This window comes from Dipodomys spectabilis, unplaced genomic scaffold (genome assembly GCF_019054845.1).
Source record: "Dipodomys spectabilis isolate Male_0828 unplaced genomic scaffold, ASM1905484v1 ptg000125l, whole genome shotgun sequence".
Lineage (NCBI taxonomy): Eukaryota > Metazoa > Chordata > Mammalia > Rodentia > Heteromyidae > Dipodomys > Dipodomys spectabilis.
Genome location: NW_024870802.1, coordinates 17,952,332 through 17,974,054, shown reverse-complemented (window position 1 = coordinate 17,974,054; position 21,723 = coordinate 17,952,332). Strand labels below are relative to the sequence as shown.

General features: G+C 38.6%; 1 pseudogene; it reads left to right on the top strand.

Annotated features, from left to right (window-relative positions):
• The first annotated feature begins 11,234 nt into the window (after window positions 1-11,234).
• LOC122115693 lies at window positions 11,235-17,708 on the top strand (annotated as a pseudogene).
• Window positions 17,709-21,723: the final 4,015 nt, after the last annotated feature.

Here is a 21,723-nt window from a genome sequence, read left to right as displayed (position 1 = left end):
TTCTCCAATACAGGCTGTAAAATGTTTTCTTGTGAATAAATTGTTCAGATTTTATAATTGTTGTCTGTGAGAAAGTGAAGCTAGATTAGCTAATATTTATGGACAAAACTCTCCCCCTGCGCCACTGAAACCAGGAGTAAAAGGCATTACTGCTCAATAGCACAACTCCTGGCCTAAAATGATTCATTGGAAACAGGACTGGGCAGCTCAAGCCTTTTTTTCCCCCTGATTACAAAGACTCATATTAGAAACTTCCCAGGACCACTGACCAGCAGTTTCTAATGTAGGATCCATGTGCAAATGAGTCTGGTATTCGGTGCAAGCTCTACAGTCCTGTGACACAGTTTGTTCTGACAGACAACAAAGATGTATGGCATAGCTCCTCTGAATTCTGTTGGCTGCTTTGCTCACAAAGCTTATTGCTCTGGCCTTTAACACAACATGATTTGTTGTTAGTAATATGGGACTGGCCTGGCCCACAGAGCCAAGACATGTTGCTAAATATCCAAGACCTCAGCAATGCTCCTAAACCTTGTCACCAGGTAACCTTGAAGATATTCTTGGCTTGGTTTCAGCTCTGCTGTGCGCATACCCTCTATGTCCTCAGAGGTCCAAGATGTAGTTGGTAGGCAAAGTCCCAAGATAACATTTTGAAGAGAAGTAATAGTGGAATAGAGGGCCATGAAGAGTTTCATGGACTAATAGCCCCTAGATGTCCTAGTGAGGTGAGCAGGGTCCAATCTTACCAGACTTCTCACTTCACATATTATGTTCTGTTCACCAATTTTATAATTCAGCTATAATTTGTTGACCCATGAAGTAAATTTTCATATCTTGAGTGTTGATAAGTGGAAATATTAAAGAGAAAAGTACCTGTTTCAAGTGTCTTTGTAGATTAAATTGTTCACTGATTATACTCTAAGAGTAAAGTGGATATGGGGCATGAAATGTTTTAGAGCTCTTAAATCATCAAATGGGATGCAATAAGAATGTCAAACATCTGTCTGTGATATTCCTGCCTAAACTGTGTAACCAGAATCAAGAACTATCAGATAATCTCACAGTGAGAAACATTTAGAAAACTTAAAATATATGTTTGAAATGTGACACAGTGAAGGAAAGATGGGAAATTTGTAGGCTGATGGGAAATTTGTAGGCTGTAATTAACTAAAGAGAAGTGATAACTAGATGTAAAATGTGACTCAGGATTCTTAATGAGATTCTGAATAATGGAAATTATTAGAGGATTGGATGACCTTAATGTATCACTAGCAATTTCCTAGTTTTTAGAAGTTGTATTGTGGTTACATAAGAAAATTGCATTGTTTTAAAATAAACACATACTAAAATATATCAGGCTAGCAATTTACTCTCAAATATCTGAAACAAAATTTGTTTATATAAATTTTCAACTTTTCTATACATTTATGGTTATTAAAAATTATATAACTCGCTGGGTGCTGGTGGCTCATGCCTGTAATCCTAGCTACATGGGAGGCTGAGATCTGAGGATTGTAGTTCAAAGCCAGCCTGGGAAGGAATGTCCGTGAGACGCTTATCTCCAATTAACCACCAGAAAAATGGGAAGTGGCCCTGTGACTCAAATGGTAGAGGGCTTGCTTTGAGCTGAAGAGCTCAGGGACAGTGCCTAGGCTGAGTTCAAGTCACACTACCAACAAAAAAAAATGTATAATGAAATAATAAATTGTGTTATATATACATTTGTATAGATATGTAATAACAGACCATATCAAAAGTATAGAAGACAATAAACTGTATTATGTATACATTTGTATAGGTATGTAATAACAGACTATATCAAAGTATAGAAGACAATTTTCTTCACAGAAGATTTAATATTGCCGGTCGTTGGTGTCTCACTCCTGTAATCCTAGCTACTCAGGAGGCTGAGATCTGAGGATCATGATTCAAAGCCAACCAAGCAGGAAAGTCCGTGAGACTCTTATCTCCAATAAACCACTAGAAAACTGAAGTGGCACTGTGATTTAAGCAGTAGAATGCTTGCCTTGAGCTGAAGAGCTGAGGGACAGCACCCAAGCCCAGAGTTCAAGCCCCATGACCGACAAAAAAAAAAAAAAAAGGTTTTAATATTACCATGTACCATTTGAAAAAGTGCTCAGCATCATGAAGTACAAGTTAAAATTATAGTGAGATATTGCATATTGATCAGGTAGTTAAATTAAGTGGTGGTATCCTCTGGGTCCTCATTGGGACAATTGAAAATGAACTGATATACTAACATGGTTTGATACTAAATCTATTTACATTAAGGTAGTGAGTGGGAAGAAATATAATGGGACTTTTAGAGTCTAGCAAAATTAGTCTTAACCAGTGTGTTGTTTACTATGTGGTAACTCATTGAAGTATACTTTTAAGATTAATGAAATATTCTGTATGTATATTCTATTTTGCAAGGTTGGGCATAGTGGTTCACATCTGTAATCTAAACTACTGTGGAGACTAAACCAGTAGTATTGCTTGAGACCAAAAGTTTGAGGACAGCCTGGGCAATAAAGACTCAAGACATTTTAATTCATAATTGTGTTCAAGCTGAGGTTTGTATTACTTTGTCTCTGTGAGGGCTTCACCTGAGCAGTGGTGGGAAATGGTTTTGTTGTGAGATTTAGAAATCTGGGTTATAAAACATAATCTTGTGCTGATACATCAGGTACACCTAACTGAGCAATTTGTCATTCCTTAAATATTAGGCTTATACTAGATAGATCTCTGAAATCCCTTCTGTCTCTGATTATCTATGTTTCATTCTTTAATATTGTTTTTATTTATTTATTTTTATTTATTTTTATTTATTTTTTTGTCAATCGTGAGGCTTGAACTCTGGGCTTGGGTGCTGCTTATGCTCTTCAGCTCAAGGCGAGCACTCTACCTCTTGAGCCACAGCACTACTTCTTTTTTCATTCTTTAAAGAGTGAGGCCTGAGCTTCAGCAGAAGAATGTAGGAACAAAGCAGAGTCATCCATCTCTCAAGAAATTCAGCAGTTGCTTAAAACACAGCCAGTGAATTCATGAGTCCCAAATAAGGTATTGCCTGTCATTCTTTCACAATTCAGTTAGTTGAATCAAGCAGTAAAATAAATTTCTTTATCCAGGATAAATGACTCACAAGACTTGGGATCACTCAAGTTCTAAAGGTTATAAATCCAAACTTTTCTGACCTTTATATTGATCAACTGCTGCAGTAAGTAGTCACTATATCAACATTCAGCTTGAGTCCCTGATTCATCTGGATCAACACAATGAATCATGGGAATGCAATGAGTAAATGTTGGTGAGTCCAGTTGACAGGATTATCTTGCCTGGAGGGAAGGGAACAAGGAACATGGGTTCCAATCTCAGTTCTTCTAGCTGCATGTACTAAAGCACAGAACGTCTAATCTTCCTTTACTTTAGGCAAAGGAAATCGAGAACCCAAAAGGAAATTTTGGATGTGAAAATTTTCTGTAAATTGTTAAGAGTCCCTGTAAGCATGACTGTTAAAACATTGTGCATCTGGGGTCTTGACAAAACTTAAATTTCCTTACTGAGATTTGAAATAACTACCATAATCCAACATTATTTATGACAGCCAAGATGCAGAAACAACTTGAGCGTCCATCAACAGATGTTATAGTATTCATTTGCAAGAAAATAGATTGAGGAAATAAGCCAGGCTCAGAAACAAAAATACTGTATGATTTCCTTTGCATTCCAAGTCTAAAATTTGCATCATTTGCAGAAAAATGGTTGGAGTTGGAGATTATCTTGTTAAAGTTAAATAATACGTTTTCACTCATTTGCAAAATCTAGACTTTAATCACGAACACACCTACCCCACCTCCCTCCCACACACACCGGGGGAGAGGAAAAGAGAATAGGTGGTCGGATAGGTACAGGGGATTATGTTCATCCCCTTGTATTTGCTTAAATTCCTTGAATGAACTATGATATGGTCTATTTTGGAGAAAGTTCCATGAGCTGCTGAGAAGAATGTGTACTGTGTTGTTTTAGGGTGGAAAACTTGTATATGTCAATTATTTCCACGTGAAATATGGCCTCACTTAATTCGGTGGCCAGTCCTCTGGTTGGTAGACCTGTCCTTTGGTATTAAAGTCTCCTAGGATTATAATATTTGGATCTATTTTATTCTGTAAGTTTCAGAGTATTTGCTTAACATATTTGGGTGCACCAATGTTTGGGGAGTATAAGTTGATAATGGTAATATCCTCTTCTTGGATTGTTCCCTATATTAATATGTAGTGTCCTTCTTGTATTGATTTTAATAAAATCTTTTTGTATTGATTTTAATAAAAAGTTTATTTTGTCAGATATCAGGATGCCAACTCCTGCTTTCTTGCTAGGAGCATTTACATAGTAAATCTTTGTCCATCTCTTCACTCGGAGTTTGTTTTTATGTTTGACTGTGATTTGGGTCTCCTGAAGGCAACAGATGGATGGGTCTTGTTTTCTAATCCAATCTGCAGTTCTTTTTCTTTTGCTGGGTAAATTGAGCCCGTTAATATTTATGGTTATTATAGAGAGATGGATGCATTGTGTTTCCTGTCAATTTCCTGCTTTCCTAAGTTTTTCTTCCTTTTCTCCTGAGCGTACTAAGTCAGACTTCTAGTGATATCTGTCTGATGTGGATCCCTGTTCTTGCTTGCTTTCTTCAGGTTGTGTTCCCCCTCTTAATATTCTTTGTGGTGCTGGCTTATTGTTTATGAATTCATTTGTTTTCTTTACTATTAAAAATTTTAGTTTCTCCATCAAATATGAATGCTAGCTTAACTGGGTATATCAGTCTGGGCTGGCAGTTATCGGTTCGCAGGGCTCAGATCTGCAGTGATTCTGATTTTCTTTCGCATTATAGTATAGCTCCTTCTTTGTTTTTGCTGCATGCAAGATTGTTTCTATATTATTCATTTTTACTATAATGTGCCTAGAAGTGTTTCTCCCGGGATCCTGCTTGTTAGGTGTCCTATATGCTTCTGTTACGTAGGTAAGATATTCTCTTTTAAGATGGGAGAAATTTTCATTGATAATCTTACTGAATAGGTGTTGCATTCCTTGCTCTGATATTCCTCACCTTAAAAAATCCACTCCAATTATATGAAGGTTAAATTTCTTGGCACTGTCTGCTTGCTCTTGGATTTCCCTTTGGCATAATTTAAGTGATTTTCCCCCCATATCTGTGACTTTTTTTTTTTCCAGTTGCTGCATTTTGTCTTTTGTATCTGATATTCTAATTTCCATATAATTCACTCTGTTCTATGGCTTCCATTGTGGTTTGCATGGAGGAAATTGAGCATTTATGGCTTCTATGTTGGTTCTCAGAGTATTAATCTCCTCTCTTAGCAAGGTGTAGACTGCATCTATTTTTGCATACATCCCCTGTTTGAAATCCTATATCTCTTTTGATATTTTGTTTTTGTGTTCTTTGTTCTGTGTTCTGTGTTCTATTTGTCACTTTAATTCTTTTTTTTTTTTTACCAGCACGACTATGTTTATTGCAGCATTATTTACCATAGCTAAGATATGGAACCAACCCAGATGCCCCTCAGTAAATGAATGGATCAAGAAATTGTGGTACATAAACACAATGGAATTCTATGCCTCCATCAGAAAGAATGACATTGCCCCATTTGTAGGAAATGGAAAGACTTGGAAAAAGTTATATTAAGTGAAGTAAGTCAGGCCCAAAGAAACATAGGTCCTATAGTTTCCCTTATTTGCAATAACTAGTATATAAGATGATTTCTATGTTGCTTTGTATGTCCCTCCCCCACGGTATAACCCCTGTATTTGATGTTGGTATAATTTGTGGAGGGGAAGGGCAAAAACAAATCGTTTAAGTAGGGATACAGGTGGCCCCATTGCAACAATGAGATGTACAAGTCGTTATGTTGAAAAACAAACTTTACAACTTTGGTGGCGGGGCGGGGGGGGGGGGGATCTGGTGGGGGGGAAGGTGGGGAGGAGTATGGGAAGGCATGGAGAGGAGAAACAAAGAGGAGGCAACAATGCTTGATAAGAAATGTACTCATTATCTTGCCCATGTAATTGTAACTCCTCTGTATGGTATTCTCACAATAATTTAAAAAAAAGAAAGAAAGAAAATGCTCTAGAACCCACATGGTAGCCAGAAGCAGACACTGTGTTTAAATGTGAGAGGTCCTGTGCTTCCTGACAGGTCTGGGAAGCAGCTGGTCACATTGACAGTGCAGATGTGTTCAGGAATTGTAGACTGTGTGGGGCTATTTCAATGTAGCATAGGATTCAGGGAGCAGCAGAGATAGACTTCCTCTTCTGCTCGGTGAATATTCCAATCTAGGAGTTAGTCAGAGTATCTCCATATCTGCCCAGGGTAGGGGACAGAGAACATTAGAGGTGAAACCATCCTGGACTTCTCTAGGCATGGATACCTCTGCCCTAGTTGTGAAGAGGATGAGCAAATGAAGACGTGAGTGGACTTTGGTCACCATGGGGGCTTCCATCTTCAAGCATGGGGATATACGGGGAGCTGGGTTTGGAGAGTGCAAAGACTCTGTGTCCCACAGCTTGTATAATTCCACTACAAAGCTGAGGCCTGAAGCTTCACCAGTTGAAAGACTATTAGGTCTGATTAAAAACCGCCTTTGAGAAAGGGCCTTTTTTTTTTTTTTTGTCGGTCGTGGAGCTTGAACTCTGGGCCTGAACGCTGTCCCTCAGCTCTTCAGTTCAAGGCTAGTGCTCTACCTGTCACTTTAATTCTTGAGCCATTGCTTCCAGCATCTCTTGGATGTAGTGTTTGTCTTCCATTCCTGCTTTGCTTCCACTGGGGCTCTCCCCTGGGTGGCTGCTGGCTTTTTGGGGTAGCTTGCTATCCTGGGTATTGATAAATCTTGTAATTTTTCTATGTGATTTTTGTATGGGGATTCAGGGATTATTGGAGACTAATCTGAAACTCTTGACTGTTTTGGCCAGTAGATGGCTGTCTTTGCTTGGTTCTGGGTTGATGAAGTTCTGTCTTGGCCCTGGGTTGGCTGAGAGAGTCTGTACCTGGTCTCAGTTCTGTTGGGGGAGAGGCCGACCTCCAGCTGCTACTCTGACCCATTTAGGGCTCTCAGCTGTCTGCTGGAGATCACAGGCAGTTCCTGTCTTTAGCCAAGGACTGAGCAGTCAAGACTGCTTGTGCTTACTCCTATGGGTGCTCTTGATGAGACTGGGTGTGCTGGATATACTCTCCCAGTTGCTGGAGTCTGCTATGAGTTCCTGACTATAATCAGGTACTGGCAGCCTAAGCTGTCCAATCCCTGGCCTGGGATAGACAGGCCAGGCTCTGGTGGGATTTGGGCTTCTGGTTCTCCTGCCCTAGACACAAAGGTCTTTTGCTGTCACAGGCATGATTCCCAGGGAGTGCAGTTCCCTGCTTTCCCCCCTCTGCTGAGGCCTGTGCTCAGCTTCTGACTTCAATTGGGATGGGTGAATTGTGCAGCTTAGGCACCCGATCCCCAGGCTAGGCCCTGGCTCCCAGTCCCCCACCTGGGGCATGCTGGTTGGACCTGTCCTGCTGGTTATCCCACCTGGGGTACACAGCCTGGGGTATGCAGTTTAGATTTCTTCCACTGCTGGCTGCTGTGTCCCATGGGTGCTGTTCCCAGCTTGGGTGTTTAAGCTCTCTCCCAGGGCTGATCTTGATCAAGCCTGGTGGGCTGGATGTGCTCTAGGGGCTGGTGGGGCACTTACACAGTTCCCAGTTTTAAAGCAGCCTGTAGTCCAGGTGGTGGTGGTGGTGGGATTCTGGGTCAAGCTCTAGGGGTTACCACCAGCACTGGTCTCTCTTGGGGGGAGGGGGTGGGGAACACTGTCCTCTGTGGGGTACTCACTCTGGGGCTCGTTGGAAACTCTCCAAGCAGTGCTGTGGAAGATTGCTGTTTCTATGCAATGTACGTCGCTGGTTGCCACTGAGCTCTGCATTGGGTTGAGATGCTTGTGGGCTGGGCCAGGTGGTTGCTGCTCTGGGTCTGTGTTTCTCCTGGTCTCTGCCTCTGTTGATGCTGTTGAGTGGACTGGCCACAGCCGGGGGTGGGGGAGGGGTCTTTGCCCAGGTTCTGAGCTCCAAGGTTTCTGTCTCTGTGCTCTCCAGGTCAGCTCTGGCACCTTGGGAGTCTTCTGTACTGGCCATGATTTGGCATGTTGCTGCATGTTCAAGCCCCATGATCAACAAATACAAAACAAAAAACTAGGAGCTGGGAAGGTGGCTCAGTGATAGAGCGCTTGCATGCCTGAGGCCCTGGGTTCGATTCCTCAGCACCACATAAACAAAAAGAAAAAAAGCCGGAAGTGGCACTGTGGCTCAAGTGGTAGAGTGCTAGCCATGAGCTGAAATGCTGAGGAACAGCGCCTAGGCCCAGAGTTCAGGCCCCACGACCGGACCCTCCCCCCCCCCCCCAAAAAAAAAAGAATTAAAAAGAGGTGCTGGGAAGGTGGCTCAGTGGTAGAGCGCTTGCCTTGCATGAGGCCCTGGGTTCAATTCCTCAGCACCACATAAGCAAAAAGAAAAAAGCCGGAAATGGTGCTGTGGCTCAAGTGGTAGAGCGCTAGCCTTGAGCTGAAGAGCTGAGGGACAGTGCCCAAGCCCAGAGTTCAGGCCCCATGACCGGATCCCCCAAAAAAAGGATTAAAAAGATATTTCTCTGAAGAGGAAATAAGAAGAGCCACTTTTGGGCATTTACCCAGACAATCACAAACAAGGCTATACTAAAGCTACCAGCACAACTACGTTTATCGCAGCATTATTTATCATAGCTAAGATATGGAGCCGACCTCGATGCCCCTCAGTAAATAAATAAATCAAGAAAATGTGATATATATATATATATATATATATATATATATATATATATATATACACATATAAATTCTATGCCTCCATCAGAAAGAAGGACATTGCCTCATTTGTTAGGAAATGGAAAGATTTGGAAAAAATTATATTAAGTGAAGTAAGTCAGGCCCAAAGAAACATAGACCCCATGGTTTCCCTTATTTGCAATAACTAGTATAAGTTTAGGACAAGCAGAAAAGCCAAAAGCTATGTACATATGACCATATAAGATTATGTTAAGCGAAATGAACCCTAAGATAGGGACACAAATGGTATTTTCTTTCTTGCTGTTTTTTTGACGTATTTATAATGTACTATGTGATTTTTGTTGTTTCTTTGGTATGTTCCTCTCCCACGGTATAACCCCTGTTTTCACTATATTTGATACTAGTGCTCTTCTTCTTGTATATACATTTTTCTATTTGGGGAGGGGAAGGCGAAAAACAAAATGCTTAAATAGGGATACAGGTTTATCCATTGTAACAATGATATGTACAAGACACTGTGTTGAAAACGAACCTTACAAGTTCAGCTGTGGGAGGGGGAGGAGTATTTGGGGAGGTGAGGAAGGAAGGGATGGTAGGGGAAAAACAAAGGAGGAGGCAACAATGCTCGATAAAAAATATACTCACTACTCATGTAACTATAACCCCTCTGTACAGTATTTGTACAATTAAAAGTCTGAAAATATAAAAAAAATACTTCCTAGGGCCAGAGGTATGATTCAAATGGTACAGCGCCTGTATGAGGTTCTGAGTCTAAATCATAGTACTGTCAAAAAAAACCAAGCATGACTTCTTTATTTTTTTTCTTTTTTTCCTCCCAAATAACCATATCCTTTGGTCAGAATAGTATAAAAAAAAGGAAATGATGTTAAGAGAGTTCTTGGGTAACTGCTATTAAGATAGGATGCAATGATTAACTTATGTCTAAAAACTAATGTGCTGATTTTAAGTATGCAGAAGTTTTACTGATAGGGAAGGTCTAGGTAAATAATGCTGTAGACTTTTTCAGATTATCTTTTTCTACTACTAGTCACAAGGTATTATGTGCATATATTAACAATTATTTTAATGTTTCCAATTCTTCAGGCTCACCTTGTGATCCTACTTTTATCCTGGGCTATGCTCCCAACTATGTGATCTGCTCCATTATTTTAAAAAATTGTTTTGACTATAAAGACCAAAATTTTCTTAACTTGATTGAAAAATTGAATGAAAACCTCAGACTTATGAGTATCCCATGGATCCAGGTGAGGAAGGGAAAAAGGGAGGAAGGAAAGAAAGAAGGAAAGACAGATAAAAGCTAGGTGTGGTAGTTCAGGCCTTTAATCCTAGATACTTGGGAGGTGGATATCAAGGATGGTAGTTGGAGGCCAGTCTGGGCATAAATATTTGAGACATTCCACTTCAACTAATGGTTAGGTGAGGTGGCAGAAGTCTGTCATCTCTAGAGACATGATGAAGTGTAAGTAGGAAGACCACAGTCCAGGTCAGCCTGAGCATAGAGCAATATCTACTTCAAAAGTAAATAGCAAAATAGTGGTTGGTGGTGTGGCTTAAATGGTAAAGTACCTGTCTAGCAAGCACAAGGCACTTGAATTCAGTCCTAGTACTATCAAGAAAGAGAGCCAGTGAATGAATGAGCAACAGAAAGAGAAGGAAGAGAGGGAAGTAGACAGGAAGAGAGTGAGAGAGTGAGGGAGGAAAGAAGGAAGAAACCAGGAGTCAGGATGATAAAATGATAAAAATCATAAACCTTAAAATGTCACCCTCTGTGGAGCTGGTATGCCCTATTCTTTAAATAGAAGGTAATTAAATGACTTTATAGAAGTAATTTAACCACTGTTAAATCTGTACGATGTACTTATCTATACAATGTTAAGTTGGAATCATGTTCTCTTTGTACTCCTCCCATGATTCTAGACCTGAGATTGATTGCTGGTTGTAGAGGTAGCAGGGAGTGGCTCTGTGCTTTGTGTCAAGTTTCTGAAACTTCCTTAACCTTTATTCTTATTTACAAGGGATGTGAGGCATAGTATTTCATGCCATTGTATATTTCTAGGCTGAAGGTAAATTGAGACAATGGATACAAAGGTACATTAATACATTAACATCAATGCATGAATATAAAGTTTTTTAATCATCTTTTATCATATGGTCAGTTTACTCCCATCTCCCTGCCAGCAGAGAGGATTCTTTTCTCTATATCATATACATGCAAATATATTTCCTCACATTGAAGACTGCTTTTACATTCACCCATTTTAAACCAGTGTTTACTTATGATATTCACATCTTTATTATATGTTTTTGATTTAATGAACTTTTTTATCTTTAAAGTCTGCAATATATTCCCCTTATCACTGATTATTTCCCAGGGAGTCATAACAAAATTCTTAAAAACTTTGCTGATGTAAAGAGTTATGTTTTGCTTCTCTGAAGAGGAAAGAAGGATGACCAACAGACACATGAAGAAATGCTCAACCTCTCTAGCCATAAAAGAAATGCAAATCAAAACAACATTGAGATACCACCTCACCCCAGTTAGAATGGCTATAATCAAGAACTCTAATAACAACAGATGCTGGAGGGGATGTGGACAGAAGGGAACCTTACTGCATTGTTGGTGGGAGTGTAAACTTGTTCAACCACTTTGGAAAGTAATATGGAGTTTCCTCAAAAGACTCCACATAGAGCTTCCCTATGACCCAGCAATCCCACTTTTGGGCATTTACCCAAATGTTCACAAACGAGACCACACTAAAGCTACCAGCACTACTATGTTTATTGCAGCACTATTTACTATAGCTAAGATATGGAACCAACCAGATGCCCCTCAGTAGATGAATGGATCAAGAAAATGTGGTATATATACACAATGGAATTCTATGCCTCCATCAGAAAGAATGACATTGCCCCATTTGTTAGGAAATGGAAAGACTTGGAAAAAATTATATTAAGTGAAGTAAGCCAGGCCCAAAGAAACATAGGTCCCATGGTTTCCCTTATTTGCAATAACTAGCATATGTCTGAGTCAAGCAGAAAAGATCAGATAAGTTGATGTTAGGGAAATGAACCCTAAGATATGTATTCAAATGTTTTTTTTCTTTCATGGGATTGTTTCTAACACATTTATAAGATTATTTCTTTGTTGCTTTGTATGTCCCTCCCCAACGGTATAACCTCTGCTTTCACTGTATTTGATGTTGTTATAATTTGTGGAGGGGAAGGGAAAAAAAAAATAGTTTAAATAGGGATACAGGTGGACCCATTGCAACAATGAGGTGTACAAGTCATTATGTTGAAAACGAACTTTACAACTTTGGGGGGGGAGGGTTGGGTGGAAGGGGTGGGGGAGAAGGGGATGGGAAGGGGAAACAAAGGAGGAGGCTACAATGCTTGATAAGAAATGCACTCTTTATCTTGCCCATGTAATTGTAACCCCTCTGTACAGTATTTTCACAATTAAAAAAAAGAGTTATGTTTTGGATAAAAGTAAAAGAACATCAAGATTCCCTGGAGAGCAACAATCCTTGTGACTTCATTGATTGTTTCCTGATTAAAATGGAACAGGTAAAATGTTATTTCTTTGTTCATTTCTATACTTATCAGGGAAGTGTACCTGTTTTCTTATTTCTTAACAAGGATACTTGTTAAGCACTTTAATACCCACTGTGTACCTGGATCTGGATTAAGCATCATAGAATATGTAACATTCGATGATTGGATTATTCATAATCACAGGTACTGTTTTTAGGTACTAATATTTTATGTGAAAAAAGAATGTACAACTTGAGTGAACTGGAAATACAAATAAGTTAGGAAATACAATTTATCAAGCCTGAAACAAAAGTAGATCAATCCTATCACAGACAGGAAAATGAATGGTTTAATTTATTCAGGTTTCCCATATGATCTGAGAATTTTGGGTAAAGAACATGGGAGGCAATTTTATTGGGATATGTGTGGTAGGAAAGAGATAAAGGGAGATAACTTAGTTGTATGTAGCAAAAAAATATCTGAATAAACTTATCTCCACTCTAGTAGTGAAGATGCCTTGCAAGTACTCTTAAAAAGCCTGAATGTTGGCATTGATTTGAATGTATTTTATGTGTGTGTGTGTGTAAGAGCCAGAGAGCCAGACAAGAATGTAATTCAGATAATGATTAGGGAAATTTATCCTGGAAATCCTGTAGAATGATCATAGATGAGACTTGATATTAAATATAGGCTCTGAGATTTATTATCTCTTTGCATTGTGGCTTGATAAATGTCTGGATTATGGAAATATAATTCTGAGTAAATTCAAGTTGTCCATCTTGTTATAGACCTAGAGGTGCTATAGGTTTTTGTTTTAGTTTCAATAATGGCATCTATTTAGTTGAGATCAATTTAATCAAAGAGGAAAAGATGAATATTGTGAATTTGAATAGTGTTTGTGTATGTTCGGAAAGTGATGAGAAGCACAATATAGATTCCTTAATGATAGTTATATAATTTTAAATTCTTTGAACTAGGGTAAGATTAAGGCCAAAAGAATCTGAAAAGAGTTAACTGTGGAGAATAAATCCATCCTTGAACTTGTCTTACTCCACCACTTTGTAGCATTAGGCAGAAATATAAAGAAAATAGTGAAATTAAGGTATTGATTTAGGTATCTCTCAAAGAATTTTCCAATTCCAATTTGAGTTGATTATATAAGTCATATGTTCTAGATGGAATAAAGTGAAGGAGGAATAGTTGGAAGAAACTGGTGGTGGTAAAAAGCAAATTACTTTTACTCTCTGCCTTGTCTACTGCTAGGGAAAAATTATTAGTGTATTTGAATTTAATAAAGAATCTCATTAAAAGTCTGATTACCTCACCAAAGATGAGATCTTTATATTTTACATACATTGAGAGGGACTTTCTTAATGATATGAAGCCTCTCCATTAATCCAAGTTATAATGGACTCTCAGGACTCTGATACTTCAATTATCAGAGGCTCTTGCCCAAATACCATATTTTAAAACTATATTATTCTTTGGTCCTTAATATAGTATTCAAAATCTAGCTTACTTTATGGTGTTTAAATACCATATTTTCTTTATCCATTCACTGGCACCTAGCCAGATTCTACAACTTTGTGCATAGTTTCGTGATAAGCATGGGAGTCAGGTATCTCTCTTGCTTTTTTTTTTTTTTTTAAACTAACACTCCTTAAGCTATATGCCCCAAAGTGATATGGCAGGGTCATAGAGTAATCATCTCATGTATTTGGGTTCTCTCTCTCCTTCCTTCCTTCCTTCGTTCCTTCCTTTTTTTGTTGTTGTGGGGTTTGAACTCTGGGCCTGGGCACTGTCCCTCAGCTCTTCAACTCAAGGCTAGTGCTCTTCCACTTGAGCAACAGTGCCACTTCCAGTTTTCTGGTGGTTTATTGGAGATAAGAGTCACAAGGACTTTCCTTGCCTAGGCTGGCTTTGAACCATGATCCTCAGATCTTAGTCTCCTGAGTAGCTAGGATTACATGCGTGAGCCACCAGCACCCAGCTCTTTCCTTGTCTTTCTTTAGGTGTCTTCTGCAGTGCTGGTTTAGTGGTCATGAATTCCTTCCATTTTTGTCTAATGTGGAAGGTTTTAATTTTTTCCTTTAATTATCAAAGCTTTACTGATTTAGACCTTAAATGTCTCTCTGAGTCTCATGTTGAAATTGGTTGCTAGCTGATGGTGCTGTTGGGAGACAATAGAACTTTAGGAAGTGGAGTCCACTTAGCTACAAAGATGGCTGGTAAGTGACATTTTGGAACAAAGTAGTAATAAGAAAATAGGAAATAAAGTTTGGGTGAACTAATCTGCATTCTCTGCTACACTGTGCATGTGTTAGTTTCAATATTACATACTCCACTCTGAGTTTTCTTATTTTTAAAACAACCTGAGTTATCTGGATTCATTGTAATTAAATATGCTGGCAAATAGAGAAATAAAAAATCATATACTTCTTAGGAAAAGTACAACCAACAGTCTGAATTTACAATGGAAAGCTTAATAACCACTGTAACTGATATTTTTGGAGCGGGAACAAAGACAACAAGCACTACCCTGAAATACGGACTCCTGTTCCTGCTGAAACACCCAGAGATTACAGGTGAGTTCACAGACAAAGAGTAGGGTTTCACAAAGATATTGCAAGGATACTACTAATGTCATCTGTCCTGGGTTTCTTAGAGAAACTCCATCATTGAAATTTCTATACCACTAGCTGTAACTTGTGTATGTAAAAATGAGATGATTTTTCACATTTGAGAATGGGTGGAGGAAGATAGCATGAACAGTATCAAAATCATCAAAACTAGATTTGGGTGACAAAGTACCCTGGATAAAGTATATTTCATGGAAGGTGATTTCAGTAGGCACAAGAATCATGAATTAGCCTAGGTAGAATAGAACACTTCAAATGGTGTGTGTGTGTGTATGCGTGCGTGTGTGTGTGTGTATTTCTTAGTCCATTTTCGCTCATGGTTTGGAGGTTCAAGAGTATGAAATTGTTATCTACTTGTAGACCCATGGTGGATGGCTTTACACTGGCTGGAGCACATGTGGGAATGGTGAGTGGTACTTGTGGAAGAGGGATTCAAGGAAAGTGCCTGGCTTTCTAATGACAATGAATTCACTCTGACTAGCACTTACGGAGGGTGGAGCTTTTTTGACATAATTATTTTCCAGCAGGCCCTACTAAGAGTTTTTACCACCACTCAACAATGCCACATTTGGGACCAAACTTCTAGCATGATAGCATGGTAGAAATACTAAATGGGGGATGATGAGGGAGTGATTATAATCGTAATAATCAAGTACATATATATGTGTGTGTGAAAATAGTATAATAAAGCCCACTAAAACTGTTAAAAGACTGATAAGGCCAATTATTAGTACTGAATTATATGAAAACAAATCAATTATGATTATATTATAAAAACAAAAATGAATGCCTTTGGCATATGTGAATATGATGAAGGACCTATTGTAAGTAACACTCAATACAAACCTATACTCCCATATAGATCTGTTACTAGAATTCAATTTTTAAAACCTTCGGTTAAATTGTATAAAGCCAGTACTGGGCTTTTAACTCAGCGCCTCTCACTCTTACTCTGCTGGTTTCATTTATAGCTGGCACTCTACCACTTGAGACACACCACCAGCTTTTTACTGCTTAATTAGAGGTAAGAGTCTCATCAATTTGTCTGCCTGGGCTGGCTTTGAACTGCAATCTTTAGATCTCACTCTCCTAAGTGGCTAAGATTACAGACATAAGCACCAAGCCCCTAGCACTTGACTATGATTAATTTATATTTTTCTTGCAAAGATAGTACTTTCCTGAGTGTATTTGTTCAAGATATTTATCTTCTGAAACACTTAATCATCTCTATGTATGATGATTATCTTATATGCTAATATATAGGTGCATACATATTTAGCTTATAGCCTGGGTGGTAGGAGAGTTATTTCTGCCTATAGCAGATATATTTATAGCCTTAAAGGTCTGTCAGGACACTTTCATCATGCTTCATGTAATCCTAAAATGTTATGGCCAATAACATCAGTTCTTTCATTTTATCAGCTAATGTCCAAGAAGAGACTGAACATGTTATTGGCAGGCATCAAAGCCCTTGCATACAGAACAGGAGCCTCATGCCCTAGTTGGATGCTGTGGTACATGAGATCCAGAGATACATTGACCTCATCCCCATCAATGTGCCCCATGCGGTAACCCTTGATGTTAAATTCCGAAACTACATAATCCCTGGGCTGGGAAGGTGGATCAGTGGTAAAGTGCTTGCCTTGCATGCGTGAGGCTCTGGGTTTGATTCCTCAGCACCACATAAGCAGAGAAAGCTGGAAGTGGCGTGCAGCTCAAGTGGTAGAGCGCTACCCTTGAGCTGAAGAGCTGAGGGACAGTGCCCAGGCCCCAAGTTCAGGCCTGACAAAAAACAAAACAAAACAAAAAAATATAAAACAAAAATAAACCTACATAATCCCTAAGGTAAGATTCTTTCTTCTGCACTGCTCTCAATGCTCATGAATTTCCAAATTACGGTATGGTTATAATCCCTGCCGACTCAAGATGAGAGACAGCTTGGTGGACTTGAAATGGCAACTTGATGAGTTTTCTAATTTTTTCATCCTTGCTGTATTTTTAAAGAGGACACATCTGAGGATGAGTTCCACCATACTTTTAACGTATCAAAAACACATTGCATCTCAATGATAAGCACTCAGTACATGTGAACTTGTGGATATAACTCCAGAAGTCATCACTAATTAGATAAGATCTCCAGTTAAAAAAGCCCAAATGAAAGAATTCTAAAAACTCCCAACTTTTCAAGAGCAAGCAAAGGCTTCCATTTTATACTGTAATCCACATATGCTATGTAAGTAACAGAAGTGACACACTAGAACAATGCACGGGAACAAACATCAGTGTTTAAACCTTAGTGATAAATAGAGGTAATTTAGAACTTTTTCCACCCAAATTCTCTGAATTCAGTCCTTGAACTTCTAACTGGGGACCCTTTAACATAGTCACTGCTCCTAGCCTTAAACTCATCGTTGTTATTACTTAGTCTTTCTAATTGGAAATGAGATTGTTATTTTGGGAACCTGAGATCTTCAGTTGTAAACGAAGTTGATTAGACTAGGTGAGTTCCATCATTTCTTTCTACTCAAATTTTGCTTTATTTGTTATATCCAGGGTACAACCATAATAACATCACTGACTTCTGTGCTGTATGATGACAAGGAATTCTCCAACCCAGAGACGTTTGATCTTGGTCACTTTATAGTTGAGAGTCACTTTTAAGAAAAGTGACTATTTTGTGCCTGTCTCAACAGATAAGAGAAATTCATTTCTGTTTGTACTTTGAAAGATAACTTTTTAGGAACAGAGGCAACTTCCATGAGGGAAGTCCGTAGACCAGCTGTGTGTATACTGTCATGAGTACCAATTCCAATGCCCATCCACTTTCACTGATTTGTCTTAAGTCTTCATCATTTGGCCACAGTAGTAGGGCTTTACAGAGTATCTAGTACAGTTTATTCAAGTTGAGAGCTAGCGTGTAAGTCAATTGAACTCTGCTTCTGGATAAATCACTGTGCTACTCAGAAGCTCCTCTTAAAAGTGAAATTCACTTCACCTGACATACGAAAGGTATCTGTGTCCACATTTTGAGTGTTTCTTTTATAATGTCCCTCACTGCCAGCCTGAGCTCTGGGGATGAAAGAATCCTACAGAATATAATGGGATTTTAAAAATATTCATGTGTCAAGAAAGCAGATAAGTAAAGCAATCAATGCAATATAGTAGAAGTAGGACCGTGAGAGAAGGATGCACAGGTTTCTAGAGAGGTAAGGAGGGAAAGTGTTCACATCTTTCCTTTCATACACCGAAACATATTCCTAGTTATATATTGGAGAAAGGACAGAAAGCAAGGAAAGGAGAGAATGCAGGGTACTTTGCTGAGATAATGGTGTATAGAGAGAACATTTTGTATAGAATAGGGGGGTTGGAACCTGCCAATTAAATGCTGAGAAAAATTTGAGAATGTGGAATAATAACTTCGCAATTATTTCCCAGCATGTTGGTCTTCCTATGTTTATAACCATGCATTTTGGACATTTGATATTATTGCTAAGTTGTTCAGTATTGAGAAACCACGCATAGCGTCTCCTTCCACTTATGCTAGGTTTTAATGCTTATGTTGGGTCTGGTACTATGCATGTTTAGATACAACAGACTAACTCATATTTTGGTTGAGAGGCAAAAAAATAACTTAAAATAGGACTCAAGGTGATATGAGCTTCTGTGGACATATACACTTGATGAGGAAATTCTGCTGCCTGAAAGGATCACAGGGATCATACAGAGGAGATGACACGGGACATATGTCCTGAAGAAAGTATCACATAGTGCTTTTAGCTAAACAGGACAGAATGAGAGAGACTTTTCTTCGATTAATTGGAGATAAGAGTCTCCTGGACTTTCCTCCTGAATAGATAGGATTACAAGCATGAGCCACCAGCACGTGGCTTCTTGCATGCAAGTTTATTCAACCATCTTTCCAGCCTTCCTCTATTTGATCCATCCATTTGATTGACTATCGACCAACTGGTTACTGCCTCTTTTGGGGGACAGTTTACAACACAATGTGTAAGATAATACAAATCTTGTTATTTTTCAGGAAAAAGGATGTGTGCAGGAGAGGGCCTGGCCTGCATGGATTAGTTTTGGTTCCTGACCACCATTTTACAGAACTTTAACCTGAAACTTCTGGTTGATCCAGAAAACATTGAGACCATCCCAATTGTCAATGGGTTTGGCCGTGTGCCACCTTTGTACCTGCTCTACTTTGTTCCTGTGTGAAGAGTAGGATGCTTAGTACTGCTGTGCTGTCAACTCTTCCTCCACAGAGCCATTATCCACTTCCTTTCCAATATCACGGATACCTCTCCTTAGTTCTTCTCTCACCTATGTCCATTCACTCAAGATCCAGTACACGTACAACTCTCTTTAAGAGAAATAAAGAAGAGAGTTTACCTGGGTCACTGAACAATTACATCCACAATTCTCTTTATATCCTGTGATACTTGAATTTAATACAAGTGCTAATAACTTATCAGATGCCAAGTTACTAGTACATCTCCACTGTCAAACAGCAAATGATTAGAATATGACCATTCAGAGCTATTTGTCCCTGAATGTTCTGAATAAATGTTCTGAATAAAAATTGTTGTTAATTGCTAGATCAGTTCTCAGGCTTTTCTTCTTTGGTGCATAATGCAGGGTAATATATAAAAAATTGTGCTGTGGATAGTGGTAAGGTCAAGGGAGGACAGATGAATGGAGAGGGGAAGGGTTTGTGAATGCAGTCATAACATTCAATGTACATATGTGAAAGTGGAAGCAGGTAAATTGAGAGGATGGGGAGAGTTGGGAAAGATGGAAGAGAATGCTGACAGAGGTGACATCGATCAAGATGCGTTGTACTCACCAACTAATATATTGAATTGAAACCCCTTTGTGCAACTAAAGATAATTAATAGAATATCTAAAAATAAATAAATGAAAAAATATAGTCTCAAGAAGCCATGCTGTTTCTGCTAATGATTTGCCTAGAAAATGGACAAGAAGAAGAAGGTAGAAAAGCTGTCTTTGTAGAGTGTCACATACAGCTACTGGAGATTTGGATTTGAAAGAGAGAAACTACATCCAGGAATAACTCTTGACTATAGGAAAAAATTGGGCAGAACTGTCACAGGCATAACATTAGGTATTAGAACTCATACCTATGACTTGGTGTATTGTTAATACAAAGAACTGAATGTTTCCAACTTAGAACTAAGAAGGAATTTATGTGTCTGTATTGTTTATCATATGTTCTGATTGCTATTCTCTCTTCAAATAAGAACAAAATCCTGGGTAAACTTTACCAGACTGTGTTAGTTTTCTACTTTCTTCATCTTGTTTTACATTTTTTATAAATGTGATAGAATTTAATGCTATGGCAATGAAGTAATTTACCTCTTGCCATTTTTAGTGCATAGAAAACTGAACTCCTTATAAACATCACACATTCTTACACAGGTTGGTTGGCAGCTTGTTGCTGTTCTGTGCTAAGCAGTATAGCTGAAAAACTTCTAAAGCAATAAAAAGGGAAACATGGGCAAAGGATTTGATTGGACATATTACAGAAGAAGAAATAGAAATGGCTATTAAACATATGAAAACAAAGTGGTAATTATGACTGTGTTAATTTCATTTGAACCTTCTTGATTGACAAATGAACACTTTCAATGTTTTAGGCAGGCATGAGAAAAAAAGGCTATCTTCTATACTTGTCTAATGTCTTGTGTTAGTTTCATTGAATTTTTTATGAAATATTATGCTCTTTTCTTCTATTTACTTTGAAGTTAATTAGAACTTCTTGATCAAGTTTCTTTTTTTTTTGTTGTTGTTGTTGGTTGTGGGGCTTGAACTCTGGGCCTAACCACTGTCTCTTAGCACTTCAGCTCAAGGCTAATGCTCTACCACTTGAGCTACAGCACCACTTCCAGTTTTCTGATGGTTTATTGGAGATGAGTTGCATGGAGCTTCCTGACCGGGCTGGCTTTGAACCATGATCCTCAGATCTCAGCCGCCTGAGTAGCTAGGATTACAAGCATGAGCGCCCAGCAATGATGAAGTTTCTTAAGGTAGATGCTTAGACTGTTGATCTCCAGTTCCAAACATCAAGCCTAATGACATGATTTTATTCATTCTTGCTAAACTGTACTCTATTGCATATACAGTATATTTTCTTCATTCATCTAATTATAAGCACCTAGGCTGATTTTATAACTAGATTATTATGAATATTGCCTCACTGAATGTAAGTGTGAAGGTATTGTATTGTCGTATTTCATTTACTTGTTTGTGTGTTTTTGTTTTTGGTGGTAAGATCTTACTATGTACCTTTGGACTCACTGTGTAACCAAAACTGACCTGGAATTTATTCTTCTGAAGTCTTGGCCTCCTAAATGCTGGGATTACAAGTGTATATACCCCAACACAGGGACATTCTTCACAGAACTAACAAAAATAATCCTGACAATCATAAGGAAATATAAAAGGCCCCATATAATACAATCTTGAACAAAATTCAGTACCGGAGTACCAAATTTAAATATTATATGGCAGAGCCATAATAACAAACCTCATGGTACTGGCCAAAAAACAGACCCAAACATCAATGGACTAGTTCAGAAAACATAAAAATGAATCCACAAACCCACACCCAAATTTTTGATAAATGGGTCCATAATAT